General features: G+C 39.0%; 1 pseudogene; it reads right to left on the bottom strand.

The window, feature by feature from the left end:
• Nucleotides 1–1,945: 1,945 nt before the first annotated feature.
• On the bottom strand, nt 1,946–7,048 carry LOC100457670 (NFU1 iron-sulfur cluster scaffold homolog, mitochondrial-like; annotated as a pseudogene).
• Between the last annotated feature and the right edge of the window lie 749 nt (nt 7,049–7,797).

Raw genomic sequence — 7,797 nt, forward strand, 5'->3', positions numbered from 1 at the left:
AGCTGTCATCAGTTGGGGGCAGGAGTGCAATTCAAATTACCTCATATTTAAATTTCATTAATTCCTTAAACATCTATTTATTTGGCCATCCTGTGTGCTTGCCCCTAATGAATCAAGAGTCCTATGGTGAAGGCACAAAAGGAACCATCAATTGCTGTCTAGCGTGATGAGTTCTCTGACAGAAAAGCTATGTGAATACATTAAAACTGCACCTCAGTGATTTGGAAGAAGATAAATAAGAAGCAGTTTGACAGAGAAAAGAGAAAAACATTCCAAGTAGAGGGAAAGCATATGCAAAGTTCTAGAGCTGAGAAGAGGTTGTTTCATTTGGAGAGCTGCCCTGATTCATGCTGGCAGGAGGAGAGAGTCCAGGTACAGAAGAAGCTGGGTCCTAGCTGTGAAGTGTTTGGCTGCCATATATTTTCATTTGGACTTTATTCTTAAGGTGACAAGGAGCCTATGGTGGGTCTGAGCTGCAGAGTGACACCATATGGCATTTGCATTTCAGATCGATTATTTCTCTTGTTGTGTGGAGAATGGATTGGATAAGGAAGAGATGGAGGTTGGAGAGCTTTTGGAAGATTGTTTTAGTGATTAGATAACAGATGATGGTGTCTTCTCTTGGGTAGTGGTGAAAGGTTGTATCAAAGACGACTGTCATGAGATATTTAAGAAGCACAAATTGATGTGCATAAATATAGGGGGAGTGAGAGGAAAAAGAGGAGCTTAATGATTCTGATATTTGTAGCTTAGACAAGTGCATGGGATAGGGAAAACAAAGCCAGCCCTTTTCTTTCTATTACAAGAGGTGGGTTTTGCCAGAGACTAGTCAAAGCTAAAAATAAACAACATGCATGAAAATAAACAACATGCATTATTGGCCTTTTTATAAACATGAGGTTGGGTGTATAAATATATAGTTGCCAGATATAGCTTTCACAGAGATCATTCTGCTCCCACTACACAGAGCCCCAAGATCAGGAGAATAAGTTTTGTTTTAAATTCCAAACATACTGAGCACTCACATCATTCAGGGTCTTGATGTCAGTCACCTGCCACATGGTAAAGGATCACTAGCAACAATAACAATGGCAGAAAGCTGGTCACCACCTCGGCCCTGGGTCAATTTGCTGAAGCTCAATTTGTGATAAATGAATAGCTTTTAATTAGCTCATCCAATTATCTACTGATCGATCAACGATATTTTAACTAAATAACAATTCACTCTAAACTTTTGGGCAAATAAACTAGAATAAGACAGCTTACTGCATGATCTTCCTGCAAGGGGCTGTGCAAGTGCCAGGGCAGTCATAAGCATAGAATACCATGAAACACTGGATTTTGTGCATAAGAGAAATGTCATCTTTTCTTATATAAAATGTATAGACAGGAAAATGTAAAAGCCAAGACAAGAGTGGGGATGATGCTGATGCAAAACTGAATGTAAAAATAAAATTCTTAAATATTTAGCAAGTTGCTCTTTCAGTGAAATTGTTTTGGAAAATGAATTTTCAGATACATGACCCTCTTATTCTTTTAATCTTTCTGAACCTGCTCCCTTAATGTAAAATGAAGATAATAAGAATGCCTACATTGTAGGGTTATTGTAAGGATTACATAAAATAATAAATAGAAAGTATCAAGCACTGTGCCTAGAACATGGACAGTGATCAACAAATAAGTTACAGCTGATATTATTGACTCAATACATGCTTTTTGAATTAATGATATAAAAACCAGATGGTCAAATAAAATCAGTCAGTGGAAAATGATTAGCTATAGTGTGCCAGACATTTCCATAAGTTCTTCATTCGATCTTTTTTTTGGACTCTGAAGAAATGGCATATTTTATTAATCCTCAAGTTTGTCAGCATATTAATAATAACAGCTTGGTATATATTATCAATAAGTCCAACTGTTGTACCCAAAGAATATCCAGATTATTTTAAGGTGAGTTTGCTTCCTTTTCATCTGATTCATCATCCATACCCTGTTCTACACCTTCTGCCTCTGGAATATAAAACTGCAGCATGTTCTGAATTCCATTTTTCAGAGTAATGATTGAACTAGGGCAGCTGGTACAAGAACCCTGGAGTTTCAGTCATACGATACCATCTTCAAAGCCTTTGTAGATTACATCTCCTCCATCTTCTTGCACAGTTGGCCACATTCTAGTATCTAACACTTCTTTAATCAATGCCACAACTTCATCATCTTCACATCCTGCTTCTCCTGAAGATGTTTCCTCAGTAACTAGGGATAAACCAGATGCAAAGAAGTCCATGGTTGTTGTGTAAATATCTGGTTTCAGTAAATTCCAGTCTAATTTTTCATTTTCCTTTGTGGCAGTGATGAAATCTGGCCCAAAGAAAACACTTTTTACTCCTTCAATCCTAAATAACTGCCTATCCAAAGGCGAGCGAAATGCTGCAGCTGGGGTGGGAAAATCCATGGGCCTTGTCTCAAAAACTGGTTTTCATGGTATAAACTTTAAACTGTTAGGATTTGAGATATCTTGTGTTTGAATAAACATATATCTCACTGGGTTACAAAAGCCGCAGGTAGTGGGAAAAGTAGTCTTTCTACAAATTGATGCAGAGGCTGTTTCCCTTTTTTTGAGAGGAGTTTCACTCTGTCACCTAGGCTGGAGTGCAGTGGCGCCATCTCGGCTCACTGCGACCTCCGCCTCCCGGGTTCAAGCAATTCTCTGCCTCAGCCTCCTGAGTAGCGGGGATTACAGGCGCCCGCCACCACGCCTGGCTAGTTTTCTTATTTTTGGTAGAGACGGGGTTTCACCATCTTGGCCAAGCTGGTCTTGAACTCCTGACCTCATGATCCACCCGCCTCGTCCACCCAAAGTGTTGGGATTACAGGCGTGAGCCACCACGCCTGGCCCAGAGGCTGTTTCTTAATGGTGTATAGATTCTTCAACAAATGATAGAATCACCTGTGCAGCCCCACGGCAACAGCCGCAGCTCCCCAGCCATGCCTGGCTTCTGCTGCCGTCTTTGTCCGAGAGTCTCCATCTTCATGCCACTGTGTAAAGTAGATACTATTATCTCTGCTTTCAGGTGAAGCATGTGAGGTTGAAACAGGTAAAGCAACTGTTCAAATAGTGAAGCATCTGCCTTTTGAATCCAGTGGTGGATCCCAGGGCAGTTTAACATGTTGGGTAAGTCAAGGCTGTGGATTCAGACAAACTTAGGTTCCTTCTGGGCTCCAACACCTACTTGACTTCTTTTTTTTTTTTTTTTTTTGGATGTATCATTTATTATCCTCTTTTAGTCTCAGTTCCCTTATCAACAAGGCTGGTATAATTACACCCATCTAAAAGGTGTGTGAGGCTCAAAGAAGATGATGGGTTGTCAGTTCCCACTTGGCTCCCCTTCTTCAGCACCCCACCACTTACTCAGTCCAGTGTGTTCCTGTGACTGTAGATTGACCTTTACTGTCAATAGTGTGTTCTGCCACATCTTCTGTGGGTGAAAGACTTTGATTGGCCTTTCCATGGTTTCTAGGGTATGTAGAGAAGCAGGTTGCCCTTTCCTGATACCATGTTCTGGCATATAGACAAAAATATAGTTCTTAGACTTATAATCAGGTTTTGTCCCCAGCAGAGTCACAATAACATGATCACCCACTCATCACTTGAGTACTGTCATGTTCCTTTGTCCTCTACAGGAGACCAGACGGTCAGGTTAGTTTTCTAAATGCCTTGGAGGAAACATACAGTTCCCCAGACCTTTAAATTAATTCCTCTCCCTTCTTGTTCCCTATATCCTATGGTTTTATGAATTACCTCATGAGCCCACCAAATGTGTCAGGAATGACAGACTGTACAACTTGTGGTCAGTGACTCGAAAGTGTCAGTAACCACTAAGACAGACATGAGCTTGATGCAAAGGCCCCCTCCCATAATTAAGCAACTATAATTCCTAATATTTATGAGCACAGTGCTATTATCATTGAGTTAAAATGAATTGAAGATTAACTTAATCTGCTTTAATTACAGATTTTGAGAAATCTAATGGACAATGTGCATTTGTCTGAGAATGAAGAAACAAATTGTAAGTCTAATTTTCTCAGATAGATCTTCAACAAGTGACTTCACTGCTGTTGGCCTTAGTTTTATACTGTGAAAACTAAAATACTTTTTTAAGAATGTCTACCCAGCTTAGCTCAATAAAAATGGGTCTGATGAGAAAATAGATTTGAAAGGGTTTATGGAAAAAGGTGAAAGCATTATATTTATGCTAAGAAGCATCATGATTAGAAAAGTTGTCTTATTTTTGTGTAAAGAGCACTAGACCAGATATTCAGAAGGGCATTTAAAATTTGCTAATGTAGACAGAAGCTTATGGAAGCCAATTACTGTAGTAAGAATCAAGAGGGAGTGCTGTAGAGTCATTTTTAGCAGATCTAGACACAGAGCCTTCAGTAAGCAACGATTATGAACAGGAAGCATTATAAAGCTCTGTTTCAGGGAAAGAAGTTTATCTAGCAGAATGAAAATTGCTCATGCCAATTAGGGATTTTAGTTTAGCCCACTAATAGGGGTACACAATACACAGTAATGAATTCTTCTCTACACCCCACTTCTTGTGTCTCAAAAGATTGTTTACAAAAAAATCTAGAGTACAAAGAAAATGAGGAAAATCCAAGAATTATCAATGGACAAGATTGCACATAATACTGTTCCAGTTGACTGAACCTTCTTGTTAATTAAGCATTAATGGAATGCCCATGATTTATTTAATTATAGAATATCAGGACTTGGAAGGATCATAGAGAATGTCAAGTCCAAGGATCTGTATAATGCTCCCTGGAGAGCTTCTATTGATCCCCTTCAAGGGCCATCCCAAGAATAGGGAAAAAAACTGAGCAGGCAAGGTTTTGAGGCCCCTAACATACTATGCTCCCAACTTTAAGCTACAGTAGTTCTATTTTATATCTGATTAACACTTGGGCTTCTCTAAAAGATGTTGATGCCCTCAAAAATTATATGAATAGAGCTTATAGGTTTTTGGAGGATAATGGCAGCTGTCTAAATTAGAATCAATTCCTACATCCTCCAGAAAATGTACAGACCATTAAAGAAAGCAAAGGAAACCACCCTCAACCATGCTATAGCATAATTAGGAGACAGAGATGACTAACATCATCAGCTCATATGTAAGTAGGGGAATAAATATTCAAAACAGCAAAGCCAGAGCCAGCTTCAGAACTCACACCCAAATGGAGCATCAAGCAGAGCCTGCATGGGAAAGAAGAGGACAGCAGGACCCTAGCTGTGATGAAAAACAAAATAAAGCACACCAGAGGGAAATGGCCTCACCCTCCATGGAGCAAAATGAAAGCATCTAAAACCTAGTGAACCACAACACAGGCTATGAATGGGGTTGGCTTGGTTATAAGGAAATTGAAAGGAAATGATCTGAGCGTGCACTGCTTCTGGGGAATAAGGAGGCAACCAACAGGGAAGATGTCTTTTGGAGTCTTCACGGTAAATGAAAAGACGGAAGCACAAGTTTGAATGTAAGGGTCTTAGGAAACAAAAAGCTCATAAAATTAGGAAGCTAATTATTTTTCCCCTCCCCCAAGCAGCCACCATTGAAGAAACTGTACTTCAGCATGTCAACAAAGAATGTGGTCTTGAATTAAGCAAGCTGGTAAAATATCTAAACTCCTTAACCAAAGTGCTCTGGGGTACAGAGCAGGGAGAGAGAAATCTCAACCAGCAAAAGGAGTCTACAAAATCTCCATGAAGAAGGTGACACTGGAGATGAGACAAGAAATTGTAATGGTAATTCTATTTGATGCCAGGTGCTGTGGCTCATGCCTGTAATCAGTCCCAGCATTTTGAGGGGCTGAGGTGGGGGGATCACTTGAGGTCGGGAGTTTGAGATCAGCCTGGCCAACATGGGGAAACCCTGTCTCTGCTAAAAATTTAAAAAGTGGCTGGGTGTGGTGGCATGCACCTATAGTCTCAGCTACTTGGGAGGCTGAGGCACGAGAATCACTTGAACTTGGGAGGTGGAGGTTGCAGTGAGCTGAGATCATGCCACTGCAATTCAACCTAGGTGACAGAATGAGACTGAAAACATTTTATGTGATGTAGTTTTAAAAGCCATGGGCTTTAGAATTACACAGATGATCAGGAGATTCTACCTGTTATGCTGTGTTATGTTACACACATATTTTGTTACTTTTTTCCAACAATATATTGCAAACATTATTTCACCATGTCATTATTTTTCTACATAACCATTTTAAATGATTTAATAGCATTTTATTATATTTATTGCACTGCTTTTACTTTATTTAATTTCCTCTTATAGAATCAAGTCATTTCTATTTTTTCTGTTATTAACAGCATCATAAAGGATATCCTTGTTGTGATATTTTTGTGCTCATCCACATTTTGCAGACACCAAAGGCAAATTTGAATATTATTGAATTGTGCTCCAAGAAAGCTGTGCTCATTTGCACTCTGGCTAACTGTGTAAGTAAGATAACAACCCTTTTCTGCTTGGCAATGGGTCCCATGTTTCTACAGTTATAGGACACTTTTCCTGAGCACTATCGTTAAAACGGGCAATGTCATTTTATCACTTCCTGCCCAACACATAAGCTTCATCATAATTCTCATGAGTGTTGAAGATTAAATAGAATGATACATGCAGTACACCACATAGTAAGTGCTTACTAATATTTTCCATCCCTCTAGTTTTCTTGAACCCAATTGTATTTCTTGCCTTACCATCTCTTAAAAACAAGTATTTTCATTTTTATTAACACTTTGTTGAAAAAGACTATTCTATTTTACCAAGGCTTGTGCTGCTTTTATTTCCAGATTTCACAAACAAGCCCACATCAGACAGTTTCTGCTGTTTCTGCAAAACTTCCCTCACCTGCTTCTTAGCCTTTTGGCTATCCTGGTGAAAGCCCTCTTGATTTCATTGGCTGCTCTGCAGAGGTCCAAGTATCTCTGTAACCAACAGAGCTTCCATTCCCTAGTCCTATTCATTGACCTGCTCCCCTGTTCCATAGTGGCAACTCATGAAGCAGAAATCTGCCTCCCCCTTTGTCATACTTACAATCTCTAGTCAGGGCCCAACTGACTCACTGGCCTGCTAAGTCAATGAATCATACACCACTGTGACTCAGCCCTTTTCCTTTTATTAAGATAATGAGGAAGTCTCTTCATAGAGTCATGGCATTTGTTATCAGAAAGAAAATTCACTGAGATGAGTTGATGAATATATTTTTATTCATTACAGAGAAAGGTCACATTAAGCTGAAAAATAGAAAATCAGAAACTATTTTATAGGTGATATTGGAGGAGATAAAATAGACCAGCGTGCCCTTTTTGAGTGAAACAATTATTCTCTCCTCCCAAGTGAGATGTAATGACTGCAGTAGTGGGTGAATTATTGAACTGAAAATGTGGCTGGATGGTGTGAAAATAACAAAAAGCTATTAAATGTAATTTTAATCTCTGACACACTAAGAGGAATGACATAAAATTGAGCATCTAATGGTTTTATATTTTTATAAAGTAGTCAATCTCCTAGACATAAGCTGCTTATGAACAAACTCTTTTTTTGAATTTCAAACTTTGATATTATGAAACATTTTTGGAAACTGTAGTATAATATAAAATATAGTTCATCTTTATCCCAGGCTCCTGTCACAGACGTCCTAAAACCCCTGGAATTCCCTGAGTGATAAGAGTGTCTTGTTATCCATAAGGAGCCCCTTTTGATCACACTCGAATTTATGTTAATGGAGGTACTT

This window comes from Pongo abelii, chromosome 2, assembly GCF_028885655.2.
Source record: "Pongo abelii isolate AG06213 chromosome 2, NHGRI_mPonAbe1-v2.0_pri, whole genome shotgun sequence".
Taxonomy (NCBI): domain Eukaryota; kingdom Metazoa; phylum Chordata; class Mammalia; order Primates; family Hominidae; genus Pongo; species Pongo abelii.